This window comes from Balaenoptera physalus (assembly GCF_965194825.1).
Source record: "Balaenoptera physalus genome assembly, chromosome: 13".
NCBI lineage: Eukaryota > Metazoa > Chordata > Mammalia > Artiodactyla > Balaenopteridae > Balaenoptera > Balaenoptera physalus.
Genome location: NC_138892.1, coordinates 45464836 through 45492580, shown reverse-complemented (window position 1 = coordinate 45492580; position 27745 = coordinate 45464836). Strand labels below are relative to the sequence as shown.

The 27745-nt window shown below is 35.4% G+C and overlaps 1 long non-coding RNA gene across 1 annotated transcript; it reads right to left on the bottom strand.

Moving 5' to 3' along the window:
• On the bottom strand, nt 1-25960 carry LOC309641269. The gene is made up of 2 exons (XR_014252588.1): nt 12817-25960; nt 1-12466 (listed from the first exon to the last, which is right to left on the bottom strand). It is a non-coding gene; the product is annotated as an uncharacterized lncRNA (long non-coding RNA).
• Between the last annotated feature and the right edge of the window lie 1785 nt (nt 25961-27745).

Here is a 27745-nt window from a genome sequence, read left to right as displayed (position 1 = left end):
TTCTTGCTCCCCTTCTTAGAAATATATGTACATTTTTTAATAGCTAAATAAGACTTTTGCCCATTTTACAGCCCTGGAATGTCTTTCTCCAGGACCTGGAACCATCTCTTTGAAATGTAAACATCCAGGGAGATAGTGTCACTCTCTTCCGGTCTCTGTGGGAGGGTAAAACATGGGCTTCCATGGGCTCCTTGTTCCAAAGTGCAAAATTACCTCCTGTTATAAAGATAGGAGAAATTTTTTTTTTTTTTTTTTTTGGTATAAAGCCAGTTAACTAACACAGTCACCCCAATTACCAGGTAAAATTTAGGATGAACTATGTGTGACAAATGGTGCTACCAAGTCCTCTTACTTGAAGAGGAGTTATTTATCTGAAGAACATGTAGGTAATGAGTTGTATCTGCTCAGCTCTATGAATGAATGACATTTCTTTCTGTCTTTGCAGTCTCTTAGAGGATTGTATGAAATGCCTGTTATATTCTGGTTTAAAGCTTATTCAATCACAAACTCGTTTTCTTTCTCTATTCTTTACCATGTTTGTGGAGAGCCTTTCTGAGTTAGAAGAGGATTTTCTTTATAATTATATTTTTCCAACAATGGTGTCTAAGCAGTTATTTTTTAAAACTTCACAGGTATGTTTTTAAGCACCTCTGATGAAAAACAATGCTCATGTGTCTTATACAGGAATGGATGAGGCTCCGTAACTTCTAGGACCTGGCAGCAACAATTGGTCTAAATACAACTTGTCAGGCATCAGTACAGTCCTCATCACAGAGCAGAGCTGAGGGTCTTGTACCTGATATGATTTGAGGGACAACATTAAAAAAGGATAAGAAAATTGACCTTTATCAAACGCTCACTGTGTAACCTACCCCAGATCTCAGAAGGTAGTATAGTAAGAGAAGTAAGGGCATAGGCTCCGGCGAGTCAGTCTGAGCACGGTTCTCTTTCTACTTTTTCCCACTTACTGTGTGACCTTGGGTATTCCACTTAACCACACTCATCCTCAGTTTCTTCAGTTAGAAAATTGGCTTTAATAGTACCTATCTCATAGTCATACTATGATGATGAAATGTCAAAATAAATATAAAGTGTTCAGTTCAGAGTCTGGTGCACATTTAGTATCTAACATATAATTGTTATAATTACTTTTGTACTTAAGGGTTTCTAGCTTCTTTCTAATTACACAATTAGAACTTCAATCTTTTTTGTCTTAAAGACCACTTAATCACTAAGCACCATTCATTAATAAGATGCAAAGGCCCCGTGGGTAAGGTTACCTCTTTAAACTAATTTTAACACCTTGTAAGTAGTAGTTTCTAATGGACCCGCTATCTAAAAGTGAGCTGTCTTCAGCAAAAAGACCAAGGGAAGGGCTGGATGCCTTGGTTGGTGTGACAATTGTGAATGCCAGAGGAGATCTAAGGGGGATGTGAATTGGAAAGATGGGGCCAATCTCTATAATTTTACCAAGCTAAACAGTATAATAACCCCCAAAGAACAGACCATTTGACAACACTCATGAAGATAATATACCAGTCTACATATTTTTAATGTATCTGTTCACTGATTTCTCACAACAGCCTTGCAGTGTATATAATTTTGCCTCTATTATATATGAGAAAACTCAGACTCTGTGCATTAGGACAATTAATGAAGGCTGCTGTATCTAAACTACCTCCAAAACTTAGTAGTCTACACATTAATCATAAGAGTTTATTTCTCAGTTTCTTTAAGTCTGAAGTATATCAGGAATCTGTCCTGGGCATATTTTTTTCCAAGAAGAGACTCCTGCCATTGTGAGGCTGGGCCTGTTCAGTCTTCATTTCCTGAGAAGAGAGAGGAAGCTGGATGCCCTTGGAAGTTGAAGATGTACCTGATGTACCCTCATGATTCATTGGCTTCTTGACCCTAACCTAACAGCAAAAGTGGCTGGGAAATAAAATCTGTGTAGCCAGGATGAGGAAATGGCATTCGTGAGGCTCTAACGTGGTTTTGCCACCCCCAGGAAAGTAAGAATATTGGTTGGAAACTCTATTAAGGCAATAGGAATGTTGTAATATTCATGAAAACAGGACTCAGTACAGAATCTTGTAGGAAAGACTCAAGAGGAAAAAACAAAACAAAACTTTTGTTAATGATGAAAAGAACAGTAAGGTTTTTGTAGAGATTCTGCCAGTTGTTAGATGTACTCTTTCCCAGACTTGTTTATTTTCTAAGCTTGGGTAAAGCCCATGAAAGCAGCAATGAACTATGGTCCCGAGTGATTCATCTCGCCAGTAGCAAATAATCTCCTTTATCTAGGAAAATAATGTTCTTTATGTTGCTGTAGATGTCACTCTGCAATTTTGTCAGTACTCTGTAAACATAACTCTTGAGTACATTATGGGAGTGTGAGAGAGGCAGGATTAGGTAACAGACTGGGTCAATGTGTATCTTAGACCAGCGAGAAAGAAAGATCACACACAAGCTGCATTCTCCCTGAGAGGAATAGAGAAAGACTGGATTTCTTTACCTAGTGCTCTAGTATCAATCAGCCTGAGCCCATGCTCCTCCAGTAATTGTAGATTTGCTTTGATTCTGAAAATAAAAGGTATCTATTAGGACATCTGAGGCAAATCCTTAATGACCGTCATTTGTGAACCTTGGAGACATGGCTTTAAAACAGCTGGTAGTGAAACTTCCATCTCATCTTGTTCTGAGTCACTGGTGCTAAGTTTGCAGTGAGGTAAGTTTCTGGAGAGCTTAGTATGGGAGTCAGGAACAGACAGTAGATAACTAATAACAGATAACAGATAACTGAGATTAGAGCATACACATTTCCCTCATCTCTGTGGTTTAATTTAGTCTTTTTACCTCAGATCAAAAGTGTTGTCAAAGAACAGTTTTGTCATTTTGAAATGAAGGCCATGATGTTTTGATTGGGTGAAGGGATGAATGTAACAGAGTGTACTGATCACAGTGGTCTTTCAATAATAATATCAGATGAAGCGATGTTAATTGTTCAATATTAACTTTTTTCTTATTTTAAAATAATACAGGTTCATTGTAAAAATTTAACAAATACAAATAAACAAAAGTGATATAAACATTACACATAATTCCATCCCAGATATAACCAACTTTTTTATTGAGGTATAACTGACATATAGAACTGTGTAAGTTTAAGATATACAATGTGTTGATTTGATACATTTATATAGTGCAGTATGATTACTATGTTAGCATTAGTGAACACCTCTATTATGTCACATAATTATCATTTCTCTTTTGTAGTGAGAACAATTAAGAGCTAGTCTCTTAGCAAATGTGAAGTTTATGATACAGTATTGTTGACTGTAATGTTATGCTGTCCATTAGATCTCCTAAACTTATTTATTAGTTGCAAATTTGTACCCTAAAATACATCTTCCCAATTCCCCCCCTCCCTGAGAGCCTGGTAACCATCATTCTACTTTCTGTTTCTATGAGTTTGGCTTTTCTATAGGCCACATGTAAGTGATATCATATGGTATTTGTCTTTCTCCAACTTTTCTCGCTTAGCCTAATGCCCTCAAGGTCCATCCATGTTGTTGCAAATGGCAGAATTTCCTTCCTTCTCATGACTGAATAATATAATAATATTCCTTCTCATGACTGAATAATATTCCATATTCCATTCCATATGTATATATATATGGAATATATATATATCAATGGAATTTTTTATATATATCTATTTCACATCTTTATTTTATCTATTCATCCATTGATGGAAACTTAGGTTGTTTCCATATCTTGGCTATGTGAACAAGCATGGAAGTGCAAATATCTTTTTGATATCTCTTTTCATTTCTTTTGGATATATAACCAGAAGTGGAATTACTGAATTATATACAGTTCTATTTTTAATTTTTTGAAGAAACTCCATACTATTTTTCATAGTGACTGAAACAATTTACATTCCCACCAACAATGCACAAGTGTTCCTTTTTCTCCACATCCTCACCAACATGTGTTATCTCTAGTTGTCTTGATATTAGCCATTCTAACAAGTGTGAGGTGATATCTCATTGTACTTTTGACTTGCATTTCCCTGATGAGAAGTGATGTTGAGGCCTTTTCATGTACCTCTTAGCCATTTGGATGCCTTCTTTGGAAAAATGTCTATTCAGTTCCTCTGCCCGTTTTTAAATTAGATTTTTTTGGTCATTGAGTTGTATAAGTATTTTATACAGTTTGGATATTAACCCCTTATATGACATACGGTTTGCAAATATTTTCTCGCATCCAGTAGGTTTTTTCATTTTGTTAAATTTTTTTTTACCATGTAGATGCTTTTTAGTTTGATGTAGTCCCAGTTAAAGCAGTGTTTGTCTATTCTCTTAAGTATTTTTTTAAATTTCTGTATGTCTCTCTCTACAGAAATGCATCATATTACACACATTTTGATTTTTGAAACATGATTTTAATCTGAAAATTTTATTTTGAACATTTTTCTTTGGTTAAGCTTCTATGATCTCTTTAACAACTGAATTACGGATAATGATATCATTATTTCCTCTGCCTAAAATTCTCTTTTTCCTGTTTTTTTTCTTTTCTTTTTTTTCTTAGCTATCTCAAAATGTTATTAATTTCTCAGCAAATGTCAACATGCTGAGACTTTGACTATCCAATCTAAAGTAGCCATCCAGTCATTCTTTGGCATATCATTCTTTGAATTTTCTGTACGCTACTTTATCATAGTCTCATGTTTTCCCTCCTTCCTTCTTTCTTTCCTTCTTTCTTCTCTTGTTACTTCATTCTTTCCTTCTTTGTTTATTGTCTATTTCCCCTTTCCCTCAATTTAAATACAAGGTCCTTTCTTCTTACCAAAACGGCTTCCTGTAATTTGCTTTAAAAATTCATGTCACTCTGGTTTTCTGCTTCTTCTTTGCTATTTGGTTTCTGGAAATTTCCCTTACATTTTCACAAACGTATTTGTGTATTTAAAAAAAATATTAGTTATAACCACAATTTTTAGATATCTTATATCAGTAAGGATTTGGGGAGAGGAAGGGGAGTTTGTGATCTATCATATTAACAGAAGTTGAAAATTATCCCTGCTTGTTCTCTAAATGCTATTGAATACCTCTAGGCAAATTCCTATTATAATCCAGAATAAAATACTTAGGCTTTACTAAGTTTTACAGACTTATGTTCTATTATAATATAATTTAGAGAGCATGCTTTATAAGACTCTATTCCATTTTTACATTACTGCCTGAGATAGAGTTAATTTCCCATGGTTTTCTACAGATTGTATTTGAAAAGTTAAATAGAAGTTAAGAAAATGTACACACACTTCAGAAATTGCTGGTAGGTTGTCTAATGCTTTGTGATAGATTCAATTTCTCTATGAGTCATTAAATGAAACTTATTTAATATAGGCAAGATATGGGGTTCTTTTTAAACCTGAATATTTAATGTTTCTTTACCATGTTACTGAAGAATAACAAGTTTTCTGTTTTTGTTGGGAAAACAATTGTGGAATTAGGCAATGAGAAGTGTAATCAAGAAATTTTGATTTTAGTGATGAATAATTTAGTATCTGGCCAGTTTATTTTGGAGAAGCAACTTGACCTTTCTGGGATTTAGTCTCTCATTTGAAAAATGATGAAGATGAACAAGATATTCATCAACATGGTTTACAAATCAAAGTGACTATGTTTTCTGTGATCAAATGTATTCAGGACATCTTGTGGCTTCATCATGATCTAACTCTGATGGCTCTGGTGCGTGTTATCTATTATATAACATTTCTGTACCTTTGAAAAGCCATGTAAGTTTTAACTATTAGTCATTATTATTAGTTTCTGTTAGTTTCTACAGATTTCCTCATCTCACAGTTCTCTTGATTAAACAACGTGTTTGAAAATATTTCTGGAGAAACCTTGTTTTCATGAGAACCGAAAAAAATAAGACTAAAATGTAAGCTTCTAAACTTATTTTGGCTAATGTTCTAAAAGACAACCTTACAGAAAGGAGGTATTTATCTCCCTCCCATTGTGCTTAGTCAAGTAATTATTTGCTAAATGACTAGAGAATGTATTGATATATTAGGAAAAAGTCAGCAAGAAAGCTCTTTATCTAAAATTCAGGACTCCAGATTTTTACACATATTCATAGTTCAAAATAAACATATTTTTGGCTGCTCTTTAAGGACAAAAAAATTCAGAGGAAAACTTTGGTAAATTAGATGCTACCTAAACAGAAAGTTAATATTGCTATTTTTTATTTGTTTAGCTGAGTTGAGCAAGATAAAAACACATGAATACCCCTTGTCAATTATTTAGCCAGCGTGTTCCTTCTTTGTCCTCATAAAAATGAGGTGCAAGTACTAGGGACTGAGGAGGGGAGCACAGTCTCCCCAACTATGTTCTCCATCAGTTCACTCAAAAGGCAATCCAAGAAATCATTTCATCTAAGCAAATCGGTATACCTGTCATGTAAGTGCATCTTCAAAACAATCTCCAGGCCTATTCTATCCTCCCCCACCTTCCTCTTTCCAACAACTTTCTATCCCTAAACTACTACTGTAAGGAAATCTTGGAACCTGGAATTGATTATAAGATTTTAAATCAATCTCAACAGTTGGCAAATAATCTTGTCGGTTTATACGATTAACATGTACATATCAACCTGACAGTGATCACTGTTAAGATATCAATTTTTACAGTGAGGAGGATCAATGGGGACAAATAGAAACTAAAAGATTGAAATATATATAGGTCAAAAGCTACAATGAATAATCTTGCTGACATAATAATATGGCTGTGCTGTGTGTTTATACATTTACTAATGCCAATTAGAAAAACCTAATGCTTATCTATTAATGTGGCAAGTATTCCAGAATCTTTATTTAGAATCTAAGAGGAGGATATATTATTTCTATGATATTTTTATTTTCCTAACTCATTGTTTTATATTCACCGTTTTGATTATGTTAGGGTGCAGGCTATAATTACAATTGGAACAGATATAAATAATATCAATAGCCCTTGGAAAATCAGTCTTTTAAATCTCTATGAAGAACCATGCTATTAAATTTTATAAATTAAAAGATACAGAAATGTTGCTGTAAGCTATGGTAGCGTCTCTGTGGAAATTAGTATAGTGAGAATTTAGTCTATCTGGCCAGGAGACTTTGAAGAAACTATTGCTCTGAGTGAACTTTCTCTGAACTTACAACATCCTTCTCATGATTTACTGACATCTGAACACTGACATGCTGGTCTCTGAAGAGGGCATAAAGAATTTGTTTTAGTTATGATCTTTTCTGTCTCTTTTCAATCAATCAGTTAACAAATATTTGTTCCTTCACTAATAGTGTGCAAAGCATTCAGTTGGGTGCTCAGGGAATACAAAGTAGTAAAAGCCTGGAGTTCAGCAAAAAAAGAAATTATTCTGGATGGCTTATGATTAATTACCCTATCATTTGGTGGAGGTTCAAATTGCACTGAGTTCAGAGGTGGTTGAGTTTCTCTCTTTGGAGGTATTAGGCAGGCCTGTTGGATGTGAAGGCTCTTGGAGGGACCCTGAAGATGAGGAAGAAGGCTTTGCCTTCTTAAATGTAAGCCACTAGCTCTGCAGCAGATGGAATTGACAGGAACTTGTTAAGATTGCATAAATTTATCCTGTAGGGAAATGAAAATCTATCAGTTTCACTTCCTAGGTCTTATAATCTGTGCTAATAATAATAATAACGGTGAGAAAAACAATAAGCACTATTGCTGGAGGATTTACTATGTCCCAGACACTGTGGTAAGCAGTGTATATATAATCTCAGTGGAGCCACACATTAGGTTAGTATGAGGAGAAGGATGACTAAAGCAATAAGGCTTTAAGCATATACTTTGGTAGCAAATAGACTTGAGTTTTACTTATATCTCTTCCATTTAATACCTATATGACTTTGGGAAAGTTACTTAATTCTCTTAATTTTCTGTTTCTTCACCTCTAAAATAAGAATAATATTAACACCTACCTCGTGGCATTAATTTTAAGTGAGATAATGCATATGAAAGCACTTAGCCCAGTGTTAAGTGCCATTACTGTCCTTATTTAATATTAGCTATTGATATTTTTATAACCATCCTTAGAAGGGATGAGGAAACTAAGAGAGAAAAAAATTCCCCAGGATTATACAACTAGCAAAGGAAGAATTAGAATTTGAAATTCAGTGTATCTGATTCAAGAGCTTATTCTCTCAAACACTACATTATTCTGTGTGCATTTTTATTAATTTATTTAATAAAAATCTTTTGTACTGCTTATGTGCCACGTTCAGGGCTTTGAAAATGCAATGATGAGAAAATTAAAATTTTCTCCATTCTATTCTAATGGAGGCTACTAATAAAAGGTCAAATTGTTAATAGATATTTAATTAAAAACTGAGATAAGTACTCAGAAGTAAGGAAATATAATTCCATAGGAGATAAAATAAACCAACTTCACTTAGATTGTGAGATTTAAAAGTATTTCCCTGGGAAAGGAAGATCAAAAGGGTAAGACTAAAGATGATGACAAGAACCAGATCATACAGGGCTTGTAGGCAATATGAAGAAACTTGGTCTTGGTCCTAAGGGCAGTCCAAAGTCATTGACGAGTTTTAAGAAGAAAGTGACCTGATCAAATTTGTTATTGGAAAAGTCACTGTTTAGAGAATGGTGGGAGGAGACCTAATACAGATAAAAGAAAAGCAGTTTGTAGGTTAAATAATAATAATAATAATTATTATTATATATTCTAATTTATTATAAATATTGTCCAAGAAAGAAATGAGAATAGCTAATAGCTTGGATAAGTACTGATTACAGAGGAGATAATGATAAGAGTAGAGGTTTGAAACATATTTGGATGATTGACTTAAAGGATTTAATGATCAATTAAGTACGGGAAGATAAGAGAAGGGAAATAATAAGAATGACTGCTAAGTTTCTGGCTTATGCCTCTAGAGTATGACGGTGCTGTACTCTAACAGTGGGAGAGAATCAAGGTTTTGAAGGAGGGTAATGTGCTCAATCACAGATAGAAGGAGCTTGAAATGCTTTTGATATCCAAGTAAAGATGTTGAGAAGGTAGTTGGATATATGACCCAGAGGAGAGGTCTATCTGGAACTACAAAGATGAAAAGATTGGAGTCATCAACACATGGATGGTAATTAGAGCCATAGATCTGAAGTTTTAGAGAGAGAGTTAGAGAGAAGGAAAGATATCTGAGTCTTGAGAAATTGCAACATTAAATAGGCAGGACTAGAAGAATGAACATAAATGAGATTAAAAAGAGAACAGAAATATAGTTGGGAAACCAAGAGACGGTGATGTCACAGAAACCAAGAAAAGAGAAGGAAAATATCAGAGACAATAGAAATAATGTAGTTGTCTACATTGTCAAATGCTACGGTAACAGCAAATAAGAAGAGGACAGAAAAATATCCATTGAATTCCATGACATGAAGGTCAGTGGTGAGGTCAGTGAACTTTCACTGTAGAAAAGACAAAGAAAGCCAGTTTGGAATAGACTGAGGAGTGATGAGCCAAAGAAAAGGAGATGAAACTATGAACAGTTCTTTCTAGAAGTTAGATTAAAGGTAAAGAAGAGTATGGTGATAAGCTGGAGGCAAATACGTGGTTGAAGGATGATTTTGTGTAATTGTATGTTAGAGGGATCTAGTTGAGAGGGACTGGTTCCATAAATAGGGATTAGAAGCAATCATTAATAATATAAGCATCCTCGGAATACAAAAGTAAGTAGATCTCAAAGCACAGATGAAAGAGCTGTGCTTAAAGAGAGATGGCCTCGCTTCTAATGTAACAGGAGGGAAGAAAACGTCATATGCCTGCATAAGTAGGTTTGTAAATTTCCTGTTTTGTAGGAGCAAACTGAGGGAGTTCCTGTTAGATAATTTAAATTTTATCTATTTACTATTGTTTCCCTAAAAATCAGCTTGTCTGCCTTTTAAGATTTACAATAAAGTTATTATTATTATTATTATTTTTGGTTACCATATGTGCCTATAAATGACTAAAGCTTTGTCTGTGGAATTAAACTATGTTAATGATTGACCAATTTACTTACACAAAGTTAGCCTGAAGCCTTAGGGTAAACGGTTGTATGCTAAAGTCAATAATAAAGGCCAGATCTAGGTCTGGTTTAATGGAAAGGATCGATACTTTGCAAAAGAGCTTTTGAAAGTAGAATTTTTACACTGGAAAAGTGAAGTTTATTTTTAGCAAAAAAAAAAAAAAATCTTCCCTCCCACCAGACTCTGCAAACCTAATATATGTACTCCCCATGATCTGTCATAAACACAATTACATGTAGTCTTCCATATTTTCTCCTTTTTTCTGTAGCTATAGGAAAAATTATAAATAGAGGTTTCTATCGTGATAATTCATTTATTTTTAGAAACATGTACTTTTTGATGAAATTAAAAGTTTTCCTCAACTATACCTTATGGAAATCTCTCCAAATCAATTGGAATAGTTCTAATTTATTCTTTTCAATATTTCAGAGTAAGCTTTGTACCATAAATTATTCAGTTATTCCTCTATTGATGGTGATTTAAATTTTTACTGATTTTTGTTTCCTTTTTTGCTTCTATGAACCAATACTGCTAGGATATCCTTGTTATGAAACATTTTATACTAGTGTCATTTTATGTGTATATAATGATTCTCAGGAAAGGAGTCTCCAAAGTGTGTATGTAATTTTTATTTTAATGGATTTTGTCAGGTTGCAAACCAACATGGTAGTAACAATTAACATTTTTACCAGCAATACATGAGAGTCCTTTTAACCTTGCATCCCCACCAAATCAAGATGCAAATTTCCAAAGGAAATATTAAGAAAGGTTATCATCCCTAAGGTTGACTATTTAAAATATTTCAAAGAATGAAGATTGATAGGGGACTTAGGAAAAGTATTTCTTTGTATAAAGTTGAACTGAGAGATTCATCCCCAAAGTCAATGGTTGGGGGAGTCCCCTCCTCACTTCAGGTCAAGAGAGTGACATCAACAGAACTACTAGGAGTAGAATTTCTAGATAAAATACTAAACACGCAAGTTAAAGTTGAATTGCTATTGCAGATAAACAACAAATGATCTTTTAGTAAAACATATGTCCAGAATATTGTAGGGAACATACTTCTACTAAAAATATCTGTTGATTATCTGCAATTCAAATTTAACTGGATGCCTGTACTTTAATTTGCTAAATCTGACATCCCGAACTAGGAGAGCTTGATATCCTGAATTAAGGCAACATAATGATCAGTGTCTCACACATGCCTGAGAAATCTAGCAGGTGAGAGATGTGCCAGTGGTCTGCTTAGGCTGGGATTAGCCTGCATTCTTCATTCGTCTGATCAAAGAATGAATGTTTCCCCCTCATTTCCCAGATGTAGGAGATGGGCAAGGAAGACTAGTGTGTGTCCTATGCAGGCTTGCTCCTAGATGGGTGAACTGGACTCAGCAAAGGAGAAGCTATAGGTAGATCTCCAATTTATAAAAACTGAAAAGGGAGTGAGCTAACACCAACATACAGTGAATTTGTGTGTGGGTCAAGAAAACTTCAGGTAAGAGGATAATGAACAAGATTTCCAAAGAATCTGCAAAAGTAGCAAGGAGTGAGAAAGTTAGCATTAAATCCACCTGACCGAAAGAGTGGGAGACCTCCTCACAAGAGTGAGTTAGATATTTCCTGTCCCTCTCATCTATGCTCTATTTTGACATGGGCAGGTTCAGAAACTGTGGTTGCCAAAATCAAAGAGGGGGAATTGGAGAACGAAGTGTAGAAGGAGAAAAGAAAAATTATACCCCACTCCTTCTGCCTACATTCTGCTTTCAGTGATTCCCGAGGTGGTATGTGAGGGAGAAGACTCAATTTGATTCAGGTTTAGAATGTTGATTCCTATTTGGAATTGGGTATTTTTATTAATACAAAAGACATTTAGTTATTTAAAGTGATTATGGGATTTTTTTACTACCTCAGGATAAAAAGGAAAGCATGGAATCATCACGCTTTTCATTCAGACACATGAAAAAAATCTTCTTTTCCCAAACAGGTACCATTTGAATGAAAAGTGGGAGAGATATGTTTATTCAACATAAAGTTTATAGATGTTATTAGTCTTTTAAGGTTTATTAATTCAAAGAGGTTTAAATATAAGTTCTTAGGGTAGTTTTAAAACAAATTAATTTTGGGGAGAAGAATGACAAATAAGGTGATAAAATCCCAGGGGCTGGAGTAAGAGCCGCAACCTTAAATGTGTCCAACTTCTGAATCCTAAGAACTCTGTATAATCTTGTATTGTGATTTGCTTTTTAAATATCTTTCCAAATTGTCTGTAAGCCTCTCAAAGGCAGCAGCTATCATATCTTTTCTTTGAATTCCTACCACCAAGCATAGTGCCACCTGCACAGTAGGTTAGATATATATTTCAACTGATTGATGTCTTCTACTGTCTCTTTTTTTTTTTTTTTAATAGCTACTTTTATTTTTTTTTATTTATTTATTTTTGGCTGTGCTGGGTCTTCGGTTCGTGCGAGGGCTTTCTCTAGTTGCGGCAAGTGGGGGCCACTCTTCATCGCGGTGCGGGGACCGCTCTTCATCGCGGTGCGTGGGCCTTTCACTATTGCGGCCCCTCCCGTTGCGGGGCACAGGCTCCAGACGCGCAGGCTCAGTAGTTGTGGCTCACGGGCCCAGCTGCTCCGTGGCATGTGGGATCTTCCCAGACCAGGGCTCGAACCCGTGTCCCCTGCATTAGCAGGCAGATTCTCAACCACTGAGCCACCAGGGAAGCCCCTTCTACTGTCTCTTGAAGGATGAGATATAGTGGAGGGTCTAGATGCTTGGAACATATAAGAACACTATGAATTCAGAAGAGAGGCTGAGCCCTTAGGACAGTTGAAGATCTTATGAAAAGGGCAGGCCATGATGTAGGCTTTGAAGGAAGAATTGGCCTTGGGAGGTTTTGAATCAAAAATACTTTTCAGGCAGAGTATGGACTGAGCAAATGGAGGTGTGACTACGTGTTCTGTATTCAGGAAATAACGATGGATGGAGCTTAAATAACAAAATGTCTAAGAAGACTGAAATTTATATGTTAACTTTTGCAAGTATTTGATGAAGTGAATGATTTGCACAATGAAGATATAAAAAAATTTTTTTCTCCATAAGTTTTGAACTGGTAGAATAAAAAGACAAGGGGTTAGAGGCAGCTGGAGTAATGGCCACTTAGAGAGTTTTAAGAACCCTGGAAGAAGTGGGTAATGATTTTCATACAGCAGTGACATAAAAGAGAAAGAATTCGTATGGGAGGCTCTACAACAAAGGAAGAAGAGACTAATAGGATGGCAGAAGAGGGAAGAAGGAAGGCTGGCAAGATGGTTTGGAGCCAGAGAAAATGATGAGCTCATTCACAGAAACAGGACAATTCATATAGTGCATTTAGTTGAATAAAAACATAAATAAAATGTGTAGACTTAGAAGATCCTTGCTTACTTCATCCAAAATATTTTGCAAATAAATCTGATATTATACCTATGAAAATTTAAAACTCTTCCAAATTCATTTTTCAAAAAGTAAAGAATATTTACTTTTCTAAAGTTAAATACAGCTGTCTTTTCCTTCTGTTTTTTTGTAATAATTCTGTTATTTTTAGTTCTCACTTATCAGGCAAAGCAAGATCCTCAGTTATATAGGTATTCTATCAGAGGTTAGATTTTGTTGGAAAAAAACCCCCACAATTGTTTATATTAAGTCCTATATTAGTTAAGTATTGATCCAAAGACCAATTAGCAGTGACTTAAACATGACAGAAGATTTATGTCTCTGCTGCATAAAATTCTAAGATTGTAACATAGTGGGATTTGGAAGAGGTGCTTTTTGATCATCAACATAGATTCCATCCGTGGATCCAAGGTGACTGTTCCAGTTGTTGATACTTCCTAGGTGAAAAGAACAAGTGAAAGGCAAGTAGCTTCCTTTTAAGAATGTGACCTGAAAGTTGCTCACATCCCATTGGCTAACACTTGGTCATATGGTTTGGGAAACGTTATATTTAGATGGGCATCCCAATGACAATTTGGAGCAGGAGGGATTTGGTTCTAAAATGAATAAGGGGAAGCTTTGCACAGTGGCAGTATTGTAGCCAATGAGGTTTATCCAAGGCATAACTATTGCTAATTATAATGAATAAGGGTAGTCCTATGCAGGAAAACCCATGTCTGCTTATATTTCATGTAGCACACCCTGTCCTACTGATGTATACTTATTATTAGGCTTTCCTTTTTCATTCTGTTTCATTATTTCTTTATTAGTTATAGGTTTTCTTTAAAGTTTCAATTTATTATTATGTATAACAATGTTAAGAGATAAACTTTATGAGTCATATTAAAAATTTAAGAGTTTATTTGGGCAAAAATGAATTCCAATCAGATAGTATTGAAACTAGAAGATAGAAAGGAGCTCTGAGGACCTGTATAAAATGAAAAGCTTTTATATACAGAAGGGAGCAAGAACAAGGAAGTTATACTAGGCAAAGAAGTGCACTGATTATGACAAAGTTACTTTCTTTTAGGAGATGACAGGGGTCTGACAGGCAGACTACTTCACTAGTGCTGATCAGACAATTCCTGATTGACTGGTTTAAGATTCCATTTCTGGAAAAGCAGAAACTGTAATTAAGTGAAGTCTTGGTGGTGGTGTGAGGTTTAGCATAAGCAACTCCATTTGGGGTCTGTTGTCTTGTTTTTAATAGCAGAAAGATTCCAAGACACTCGAGGATAATATTCTCTATGATAATTATTTGAATAGAAGTAGTATGAAGCAATACCACTTGTCAAAATAAGAGGGCCTTTAGGTTTATTCAAAATGATTATTTTCTATTTAGTATCCTAGATATAATATGTTAATTGTAAGAGATAATTTCTGCTGATCTGAAGTACCCCTTACCCCAAGTGTTATTTACATGAATTACTAGTATGCATGAGAGAGTTTCATTTTCTTTTGTTGAATTGGGTGTATGGTGCACAGTTCTTTGGGGGTTGATATTCTTAGGAAGATAAAAGAGAACTATGAGCACAATAGAGATGAGAAAAAGTTCTCTCTCATCCCTTCACCATTGCCTACATTTGGTCAATAGGCTGATCTTGAGCCATTTAAAAAGTGCTGCTCAAAGGAACAGCTGTAGAAGCTGTGTACATATATGAATGTGTTTGATTCTGGGCATAAGCAGTGCTGCTTAGAGGCCCAGATAGTCAGTTGTAATGCCATTTCCAGAGAGGTCCATTCTTCACCCATTTCCTCAGCTGTGGCACAGATAATAGGACATATTTGTTATTCTGCAGGCTAGCAGACACAGGAAAGAGAGGTCACTGTGCCTGGAGAAAGACAGCGGGGAGAGTAAACAGAGGTGTATTAAAGTCTAGGGAAGATGGGTATCCTTATCACAGTCCTACATAGGGTCCCAGAAATGACTGGGTAGTGGTGGTGATGGGAAATTTGGGGGAAGGCTTTCTAAATGGATAGGTGTAGGCTTGGAGCAGGGGACAGCCATGGGTTACTTCCGATGAGAGTTCATGTGTGCTCAAAGCCGAAGAAGTTTAAGACAGGGCTTCTCAAACTTTAAGTACAGATGAATTGCCAAGAGACCTTATTACAAGGCAAATTCTGGTTCAGTATCTTGGGTGGTGCTGAGATCGTACATTTCTATTAAATTCTTAGGTGATGCTGCTGTTCCACAGGTAAGGCAACTTCCAGTACCAAGGACTTTGTAACATTGAATTAATCAAGCATTCATCCTACCCATTTCCCAATTCACATCCTGAAGTCAGAAATGTCTGGATTTCAAAACTGGCTATTCCACTAACAAGTGTCATTGAGTGGTTGTTTGACCTCCCTGGGGCTTAATATCATTACTGAAATGGGCTTTTATGAGCCTTGTGGTGTTTGCTATTTCTATCCAGCAAATATTTCTATTTTTTTTCTTATGTACATGGTTGGATTGCATGCCTCTGTTCTTGTGAAGTTAGGTGTGCCATATGTCTACTTTGGCCAATAAAATGTAGGCATAATTGTTGTATGTTACCTGCGTGATTTTCGACCTTCTATTTCTCTCTGCCTTGATTACTGGCAATGTTCTAGTAGGTGTTTCATCATGAGGATTACACAGAGCAGAAACCTCAGCAAGCCCTTGCAGGCAGGTAACATGAGGATAAACTTTTATAGTTTTAAGCCACTGAGACTGTGGCAGAGTTTGTTATATTGGTAAAGTTGGCTTACATTGACTGGTACAAGCATTAAATCGAAAAAGTCAGATATTTGGCTATTGCACAGATATTCAGATGTTTCCCTTTCTTTTCTCTTCCCAACTCCTGTGATTTAGCTTTTTTTATTCCTCTGTATCTATATTATAAAAGCAATAGGTAATTTTAAAAATGGTGAAAACTATATTTAACCTTTTTAAAAACGCTTTTAGTCCTTACAAAGTTTTGATTCAAAAATTCAGAACTTACAGATGAATGAAGCTTGGGAGCTGTCCAGAAGCTTCTTTCTCCTCATTATCATGACTAATTTCAAGTTAGCTGGAATTGTTCCACTGAAATCTCATCTGTTGGGTGATATTTAACACTATAACTGACTGGGAAACACAATAACTGATCAAGCAGGACCACAAAATGAACACCTAGCCACACTGATGGCTGTTTTCTATTTGTATTGTTAAGCTTTATTTTTGAATTTTTTTGCTTGCTAAAAGAAGGGCATTTTTATTATTCCTCTGGGCACCCATTTGACTTTGGCCCTTACATGGCAAAGGCTCTTCTTTCTGTTTTTGAGCTTTTAGTTCTTTTTATATTTCCTCTACCCTAAGAAATAAAGTGTTAACTAGCATTTCTTTGACCTTTTTACTGGGTTATAATTTAAGTGTCTAGTATTTCTTTTTTTCCCTCACCTTTCTTCCAGCTCTGTAATCCATGTGTCAGAACAAGAATCACCAGCTAATCAAAATAGAGATAATTTACAAGGAATGTTTAAACCAGTCTTTCTTTGAACTTTCCTTGTAATTATTCTCCATCATTTCTCCAGTTCTTTTTTTTTTTCCCATTTATATCTTAATTCTATCTTCTAAGGCCAGGATTTTTTTCTCATCTCTTATCAGACTTATGTTGCTTTAAAAAATGTATCATTCAAATCTTAAATATTAATTTATAAGAATTTCTCTTTTCATGAGTCTCCTTACTATATATATGAGATCTTTGATATTCAGGTACAATACCTGAGTGTGGGGATGTCTGTGTGTGTATATATATTTCTGTGTATACGTATATATAATATACATCTAGTATATAGAAAGCTCTATGTAAGTGTCAGCTATTGCTGTTAATGCTTAGTTTTTCTACATGCTTATATCCACAAGCCCTTTGCATTAGTCAGGTTTCTCCAAACAGAACTTGTAGTATGGAGATTTATTATGAGGATTTGGCTCATGTGACTGTGGAAGCTAAGAAGTCCCACTATCTGCTGTCTGCAAGCTGGAGACCCAGGAAAGGTGGTGTAATTTCCCCTCGTGGAAGCAGCGTGAATAAAATAGTTGTCAGAATGCGTCTAAAAAAATCCCATTCTGAGGGCTGGCAATGTTAAGATGAGAGGTTCCAACTCAGCTAGGCAGGCAGGAAGCGAAAAAAGGGTGAATTCTTCCTTTTTCTGGTTTTTGTTCTCTTCAGGCCCTCAATCGATTGGATGACGCCCACCCCACACTGGGGAGGGAAATCTACTTTACTGAGATCACGGACTCAGTTGCTGATCTCATCTGGAAACACCCTCACAGACACATCCAGAAATAATATTTAATCTGGGTGTCCCATGGCCAGTCAAATTGACACATAAAATTAATCATTACATCCTTGAAGGCAAGGATCACTCCTTTTTAAAAAAATATGTCTTTATCCCTTAACACGGTGTCCTGTTAAGTACTTAACAGATGTTTGTGAATGAATAAAGAATAGCTGAGCAAGCAATTATATACTCTAACGTTCATATTCTCTAAGTTTCACATAGCCTATTCCCTATATAACTAAAATTATACTTGTTATATTGTAATTTAATTGTTATTTTTCAATATTGAAGACAAAATAGTCTTATTTTTTTTTCAACTGCAGTGAGTTTTGGTGATGATGTGTTTCAATTTTCTGTCCTGCCCATTGCCAGTGAGAGTATAATTTGGGGAAAAGATGGCATTATCCTATACAACTGACTATTCACATACTTTCCCAGCAATTCCCCTCTTAGTTATATATTTAAGGATTTTTTGCATCAAGAACAGTACACATATACAGAAGCATTCCTAATAACCGTATTCATAACAACAAATCTCAGAAACCATCTAAATATCTGTAAACAGGATAATGGATAAGTAAATTGTGGTATATATGGAACAAAATTGAAGGGTCTGGTACTTTTTAGCAGTAATGGTCCCTAATTTTGTTTATTCCTCCTTAGACTCATGTCCTTGTTTAGTACCTTTGCATGCTGACTCTGGAGCATGCGCTTTGGCCAATAAGATGATAGCAAATGTGATGCAAGCAGAAACTTAAAAAGTGCTTTTCACAGAAAACTTGCAACTGCCACTGTGTGTTTAAGCCCAGGCTAATCTACTGGAGACACGTGTTCCAGTTTACTCTATCACCCCGAGCTGACAGCCATCACCTACTAACTGCCAGCACTATCATCAAACAAGTAAAGAATGCCACTAGAACAACCACACTCCAAATAAAACTATGAGCTGATTGCAGCTGCTTGTGTGTGTGTGTGTGTGTGTGTGTGTGTGTGTGTGTGTGCGCACTGTGCAACCAGCATAGGTACTGCCTGTTGGAGCTCAACCTAAGTTGTTGACCCAAAGAACAGTGAGCTAGTATGTGATTGCTCTTTGAAGCCAATACGTTTTGGGATGGTTGTTATACAGCAAAAACCAACTGGTATGAGCAGTAAAAAGAGATGAACTATAATTACACACAACAATATGATTAAATCATATTACCATTGTTATTTTTTTTAAAAAACAAGTCCCAGAGATCTACATAAAGTTTGGAAAATTATTTGTAAAGAATACTAAGTAAATGTAAATCATTATTGCCTAACCATTATATATACGTTAATAATAAGCATTAACTGCAATTTCAGAATATAAATATAACCCTTAACATTTTAATATTTCCTACCAGCATTTTTCCATGCATATAGATGTATGTAATGAAAAACATAATTGAATACACATGCACATTTTTATACATTGTTTTTCTTACTTAACATGTCCTTAAGTTCTCCAAAAACATAATTAAAGACTAATTATCCATCATATTAGAAAATATATTTCATCGGTTTCCTATTTTTGATATTTTGATTATTTATACATTTTATTATTATTATCACCTTTAGGACACTCTCATCATAGTGTCCTATTTAATCAAAATATTATAAATATATTTAAAAGTTATACATACACTTCTACTAACTGCATTCCAGAATAGGCAAAACTTTACATGCCACCAGAAATGTATGAGATAAATTTTCTTGTTGAACATTTGCAAACATTTGGTATTACTCTATTCATAACCTTTGACAATTTGATAGGTAAAAATGACATCTCATTATTATTTTAATTAAGTTACTAGCTGAACTTGAAACTTTATTCATTAGTCATTTGTATTTTCACTTCTTTAAATTATCTTTTCATGTATTTTACTCTAGATACTTCCCTTCTTTTGATAGCTTATAATAGAGTTGATTGGGTTCCACCTCTCTTAATTACAATCATATTCTAGTACTGACCATAGGAGATTATACCCTCATCACCTTGATTATACTTCAGTGCTTCTGTAGTTCTCAGACACCCCTTGAAAGATGATTAACCTCTTCTTTTATGAGTATCTGATAATTCATGTATTTATATAGTGAGTTTTAATTTATCCCTTCAAAATCCCAAAATCCAAGACCAATTTTAGGTGGCTCATTTTTACTTCATTCATTTTTTTTTTTTTTTTTCCACACCGTGGCTTGCAGGATCTCAGTTTCCCCACCACGGACTGAACCCGGGCCCTCCACAGTGAAAGCGTGGAGTCCTAACCACTGGACTGCAAGCAAATTCCCTTGAATTCATTCTTCATAATTATATAAGGCATCATTATTTCCTCAATCAAAGTGTACCTTACAGTATTTGTTGCTGTATATTATGTTTATGTCCTACACAAGTATACAAATCTGACAAGACAACTTAGAAGAAATAGTTTTGGAAAGAAAGTTATATATATTTTTTCCTATATTGATTCTATCACTTGACCTCAGGATTTGAAAATTGTGGAATCAAATCAGAGTAATCGCAGAAGACACATCACTTAAAACTTTAAGTGAAAGACCTGTGGTTTCAAGATGGTAGATTAATCACAAAATCAAGCTAAAAAGGTATTGATAAACTATATTGATAGCTGATCTCATATACAGTGTCATTCATTTTGCAATTTAAAGAAACTGACAAGTGTGAAATAGCAAAATAGCAAGTAGCTCAAATGAAAGATCTTTCGTTGGGTCACTTGTCCCATTTTCTTTTCCACCAAGCCTTGTTAAATTTTGTGATTGTTTGGGGAAAAAAGGGTAGTTTTCCATGACAGGCTAAGCCATAAAAAGAAACGAAATTGAGTTATCTGTAGTCAGGTGGATGGACCTGGAGTCTGTCATACAGAGTGAAGTGAGTCAGAAAGAGAAAAACAAATACCGTACGGTAACACATATATATGGAATCTAAATTAAAAAAAATGGTTATGAAGAACATAGGGGCAGGACAGGAATAAAGAGGCAGACGTAGAGAACAGACTTGAGGACATGGGGAGGGGGAAGGGTAAGCTGGGATGAAGTGAGAGAGTGGCATGGACATATATACACTACCAAATGTAAAATAGATAGCTAGTGGGAAGCAGCTGCATAGCCCAGGGAGATCAGCTCGGTGCTTTGTGACCATCTGGAGGGGTGGGATAGGGAGGGTGGGAGGGAGACACAAGAGGGAAGAGATATGGGGATATATGTATATGTATAGCTGATTCACTTTGTTATACAGCAGAAACTAACACACCATTGTAAAGCAATTATACTCCAACAAAGATGTTTAAAAAAATCAAATCAAATAAAAAAATAAGATATATTTAGTCAGACATATCAAATGCATTAAAAAAGGAACTAATAAAACAATGAAAAGAGCACCAAAAGGTGAAAATTCAAGAAAATTATCTTTTGAGGCTACTGACTGCAAAGACATAGAATGCAATTAGGTCAAAAATTTCCAGTTAACTATTAGCTGTGTGCCATGTAGCAATAATTTTTCAACTGAGTTTATTTTGAAATCTAAATTTTAAAAATCACTTTCATTTTCTCTTCTAGGTCAAACTTTGTGAATGCGTTCATGTTTTTCTCTGTTAACACTGTAAAGGTACAGTGAGCACACATGATGAATATATGTACACGTGTTCAGGTTAGGGGCCTCAAGCTCTTGGCTACAGCAAGCCATTCATTAGGTTGGGAATGCCATAACAAACGTACTTGAAACAGCACATTTTTCAAAATATGTATGCGTTTCCTTTACAAAACTGAGTTTAAACCTGTAGGCAATGGCGTGCATGAAAACAAAAATATTTTCATTCTTAGAAAGGCCATCAGATTAATGCTAGAAGAGCAACCCCTCCCTATAAGCACACGTGTTCCAAAACGTTATCCCTCAAGATTTTGTTTAGGACAATATTTTGACTTCCTAGACTACCATTATGTCATTATTCCCAGAGTGCTAAGATGTAGAAATAATATTAAAATGTACGTAGCCAATCAGGAAATAGACTCTACACGTTAGAATAGTGCTTAAAGATTTCAAGGATATCAACTTGACATGTGAAAAACCGTTATAAGAACACTGCGCAGTAGCATAATTAAACACAATTTAGATTTGTCCTGAATCTGCCTATCAGAACTATTTGTCTGAAAATCAGATCCTTTATATCTCTCTGAATATGCAGCAAGTTCCTTTCAATCAGTAATACAATAGATGATTATTGTACTACTCACAGAAACCTTTAGTATTCATTAGGATTTCATTATAGTGTTAAGGAGGAAATGAAGAAAAGGAATTGCTTTCTGTCAAAAGAATTTACCATGTAGTTTGCTTCAGGAGACTGATTGCTACAGAGAAAGGGGAAGATAATGTGATTTGTTAACGATAACCGAACAATACTGTGGACAACCTCATCATTAGCATCTTTCATTAGATTGTCATTATTCAATGTGAAGAATACTTTGCATTTCCATTTTTACTCACATTCTCAGAGAGTCGGACACTCTTCATTCCTACAGCCCTTCCTCCGCCTTTCAGTTGAACAACCATTTGTTGCGAATAAGCAGCTGCAATTAAAGTAAGTAGCCACAGATAAATATTTGCTTACACCACACACACACACACACACACACACACACACACACACACACACACACACAGAAATTCTCCCTCTGAAAACCTGTAGTGTTCTGAGACAGCTGTTTGGTAATTGCCAGTTTGATCTGAGAGGTGAGTGTGGAAATCAATATCAGTCATCATTTTCCATTCTGAAAGATTTATAATTTGTATGTTATTGTTTTCGTTGGCAAAGGCTTACTCATGAATCTATGGGTATCATTTAGATAGCAAATGGAGTTGGCTCAAAGAAATGCTTTGTAAAATATCTGTGATTTTTTTTAGTTTGTTGAGAGGTTGAGCCTAGAACAGTAGTAGCCTCTAAAGCTCTGTGATCTTAAGAATTATCTGGAGAGATTAAAACATACAGATGTTAATATGAGGTAGAGTCTAAGATACAGATGTTAATGAGATCAAATAATTGTGCATTCTTGCCCATTACCATATGACTAGCAGTGCTTCTGCTGGGGATGCATTCGTCCCCTCTCCATTAAAGGTGGCTTTATCCAGGTGACTTGTATTATACAATGACATGTGAGCAAAACTGAGCAGGTTTATGAACCACAGCATACCTTTCCCAGAGTGTTGATACCACCTTCCTTACTGTTTTCCTTTATCATGAGATCAACATGATCCAAATAGGGCTGCTCTTTCTGCTTGGGTCCTAGATATCATGGAACAGAGACAAGCTGTTTCCACAGTGCCTTACCTAAATTTCTGACCAACAGTTGCTGTTTTACACCATTAAGTTTTGGAGTGGATTGTTACTCAGCGATAGATAGCAGAATATTATTTTAATTATATGTGGCCCTGAGCACATATTTTCAATTTGAAATATATTTTGTTTCTTCTGAGAATTATGTTTGAAAATAGTCAACTAGCCACAAACACAGCAAAAGTATACCAGTATAATCTCCAGGCAGTCAGCTCAGACTATAATGCAAGGCTTAAGATACTGATTATTTTTAATAGCCAAAAAAATCCAAAAAATAAATGCAAAGTAAATGGGAAGTACACAGAACCAAAAGAAAAGAAACAATATCTATACAAATGACAAGGTATCGGCAACTTCAGTTACTTTGCACCTAGCTACGATATTCATTGTCTTTATCTTAGCATTATATTTCTTCAATAATTCAGTTTTCCAAAAATTTGCATTTAATATAATGCTTCCAATCTGGATATGATTTATATAAAATCTTCTGGGTTGAAAACGTGTTCAAAAAGTCAAATTTTAAACTGCTCAAGTCAACTAAAACAGTTTCAGAAAAAGCAGTTCTCAGGAAGAAGATGTATAACTTAACTTCAACTTTAAAATGGTGAGTTTTGTAAGTTAATATAATGAAATTCTTTTGGCTTTGATTATGTGTGAGGTATGTATTGTGTGTGTGTTTGTGTGTGTATATGTAAGATGGGGAAAAGAACTGTAAGTAGTGACTCTTAAGTTGTTTATTCTGTAGCTTACCAAATGCCAATGAGCAACATGTGGTCATATTCTGTTTCTATCATTTATCATTTCATAGCTACATTAATATTTATTCTGAACATTAAGCTAGGTTTTGAATATCAGTTTGGCTGAATGCCATCTCTAGAAGGAGGTGCACTTGGATGGGCCCTTTATTTAGTGGCACAAGAATATATTATAATACTAGTTTCTTGGTAGGCATTTAACCTTTTTAAAAAAAATCTGCTTTTTTTCTTTGCTCTAAGTATTTGGAAGAATGCTACCACAAAGTAAACCACTGTGCTTATTATACAGTGAAAATACATTCAGATAACATCCTTAAAATATCATAATAGCTCTAATTAACAATACATTGCTCAAACTGTATTATTAAATTTATATTGAATTTATTTGAAAAAAAGGGAATTATATTCTGTATTTTTATATTATGAAATTCTAAAATACTACAAATAGTAGTTGAAGGAAAGAGATCATTCCCAAAGCTACAGATTTGTTTTCAATCTTGTCTAATAGAAGGTGTATTCTTTATAGAACCTATTCTAAATTCTTATCTACAAGTTTGGCTCTTTTGCCAAAACATAGCTGTGAAATTTAGAAGTTTTTTTGTAAAATATATTGTCTATAGCTAAAATTCTGCAGGTTCAAGAAGATTTCAGAAGACAATAGGTATAATTAGTTACTATTACAATAATTATGCTATCAGTAACATAAGTTTACTGATATTTTAAACACTGAGTAGAATTTATTCAAATGATATGAACATAAAATATTATAAATAAAATATTTTAACCAATGTGACTTAAACATGCCTGTACCTTATGATCTTTTTAAGAAAACTAAAATAATAGAACAAAAATACTTATAAAAATAAATGCAGGTATGTTATGTGTTTGAAAATACTGAAAAGCTGAATGCCTCTATCATTGTATATTTTGATATGAATATTTCATAATGTAATATGATAACTAGAAAAAATTTGAAAAGAAATCAAAGTACCAAATAATATCTATAAGTTCATTACTATGGCATTTTTGTGTGTTTCCATTTAAGTGTATACTACACTTAGAGTATTATTCAAGTAATTCCAGTTCTTAAGTTGGAATTATACTATATGTTTAACTTTTTGGTTCTTTTTTTATTCCACTGAGCACTATATCTTAAGCACTTTTCTATGTAACAGCAGAGTCTTTATAACCTTCATTTTTAAAGACTGGGCTTGAAGTTAGGTTTTGGTTTCTGATTCTTACCACTCATTTTGCTGCCGCTTCAGCATGCCCTATCAAGCCAGCAAATACAGAAAGACCATTTTATTTGTTTATTTTTAATTAATTTTTATTGGCGTATAGTTGATAAAAAGACCATTTTAAAAATGTGAAACAGAGTACCGATTATATTAAGAGAAAGCCAGTACCAACTGTAAGGCACTGGATAAAGCTGAAGAATGAGTTTTCAGCTTAAGAAACATGAGAGTGCTCCTACCTATAATTCTTTTTTTCTTACTTTTTATTGGACTACAGTTGCTTTACAATGTTGTGTTAGTTTCTGCTGTACAGCAAAGTGAATCAGTTATACATATACATATATCCAGTCTTTTTTATGTTCCCTTCCCATTTAGGTCACCACAGAACACTGAGTAGATTTCCTGGTGCTATACAGTAGGTTCTCATTAGTTATCCATTTTATATAAGGTAGTATATATATGTCAATCACAATCTCCCAATTCATCTCACTCCTCCTTCTCCCCCGGGTAACCATAAATTTGTTTTCTACATCTGTGACTCTATTTCTGCTTTGCAAATAAGTTCATTTGTACCATTTTTCTAGATTCCACGTATAAGCAATATTATATGATATTTGTCTTTCTCTTTCTGACTTCACTTCACTTACTGTATGACAATCTCTAGGTCCACCCATTTCGCTTCAAATGGCATTATTTCATTCCTTTTTATGGCTGAGTTATATTCCATTGTATATATGTACCACATCTTCTTTATCCGTTAACTGGACAGCTACATGTAAAAGAATGAAATGAAAGCCAAGCTTGTTCCTGTGTCCTGCCTGCTGTCTGCCAAATACTGTCGCTCCAGGACTTTTGCTTCTGACTTTGCTCACCAGAGAGGTGATGGTGGGCAAGAGTGGTCTTCAGAACTGCGAGGTACCTCACTGACTCCTGCAGACCCACCAACCCAACTGCCTGGAAACTGCCACTGTCCAAGATAATCTCCCACTTTGGGCCCCCAATTTTAGTCTCCCAACAATGCGGGATTTGGCCTCCATCCAATCCAGTGATTGCATCCAGTTCTTGGAGCAGCGTGGCGTCCACAGCCCTTACTGCCGTGCCCGTATCAACATGGCACCACATTACATACCCAGTCTGAGAATCTAATGCTGCAACTTCGTTCTTATCTGTGGCTACAGCCAACTTTTTGGACCCAGGGAAAATTCCAAGACGGCAAACTTGAGCTTCCTCAAATACCGCTGTCTCCAAACTTGCCCATTTGGTCTCTGTAGACAGCAGCCACAGGGATATGCAGGGAAGCCCAGAGCCAGAAACCAAAAGCCTATGGGCACAGCCATATGGGAGTCTAGGCCCCGCCTGCTGCCAGCCTAGCATGCACCACGTTGCAGGCTCAGACTCCATGGAACCAGAGAGTTGGCACCGCAGGCAACACCTTTGACTAGAGCCGGAGAGATTCTCCTTTTGGCTGTGAAGAAGCAAACAGCCATACTGTGAACTGTCTGTGGAGAGGGCTACATGGCAGGAAGGCTTCTGGGACCTGAGAGCCTCCTTCAGTCATAATACTGCAAGGACATACATTCTCCAAAAGCCTTGAATGAGTTTGGAAGCAGAATACTTCTCTAGTTGAGGTTCCAGATGAGGAAACAGCTAAATCATGCCAGCACTCATGACCCATGGAAACTGTGTGATGATAAATGTGTGTGTTTTAAGTTGTTAAGTTTGTGGTAAGCTGTTACTTAGAAAAAGAAAATTAACACAGTTGAATCTGTTCTGATCCCAGAATGCTATCAGTAAAATATTGTAATTTTACCTTGCACTCCAATATATGTACATTCATTTATAAATTGTATATACTACTGCTACTATAAAACCATGTATTATCACTGAAAAAAATAAAAATAAAAGAATGAAAACACTCCCTAACACCATACACAAAAATAAACTCAAAATGGTTTAAAGACCTAAATGTAAGGCTGGATACTATAAAACTCTTAGAGGAAAACATAGGCAGAATACTCTGACATAAATTGCAGCAAGATCTTTTTTGATCCACCACCTAGAGTAGTGAAAAAAACACAAATGAAAAAATGGGACCTAACTAAAAAGCTTTTGCACAGCAAAGGAAACCATAAACAAAATGAAAAGACAACCCTCAGGATGGGAGAAGGTATTTGCAAAAGAAGCAACTGACAAGGGGTTCATCTCCAAAATATACAAACAGCCCATGCTGCTCAATATCAAAAAAAAAAAAAAAAAACCCATCAAAAAATGGAGGAAGAGGGCTTCCCTGGTGGCACAGTGGTTGAGAATCTGCCTGCTAATGCAGGGGACACGGGTTCGAGCCCTGGTCTGGGAAGATCCCACATGCCGCGGAGCAACTAGGCCCGTGAGCCATAACTACTGAGCCTGCGCGTCTGGAGCCTGTGCTCCACAAAAAGAGAGGCCGCGATAGTGAGAGGCCCGTGCACTACGATGAAGAGTGGCCCCCGCTTGCCGCGACTAGAGAAAGCCCTCGCACAGAAACGAAGACC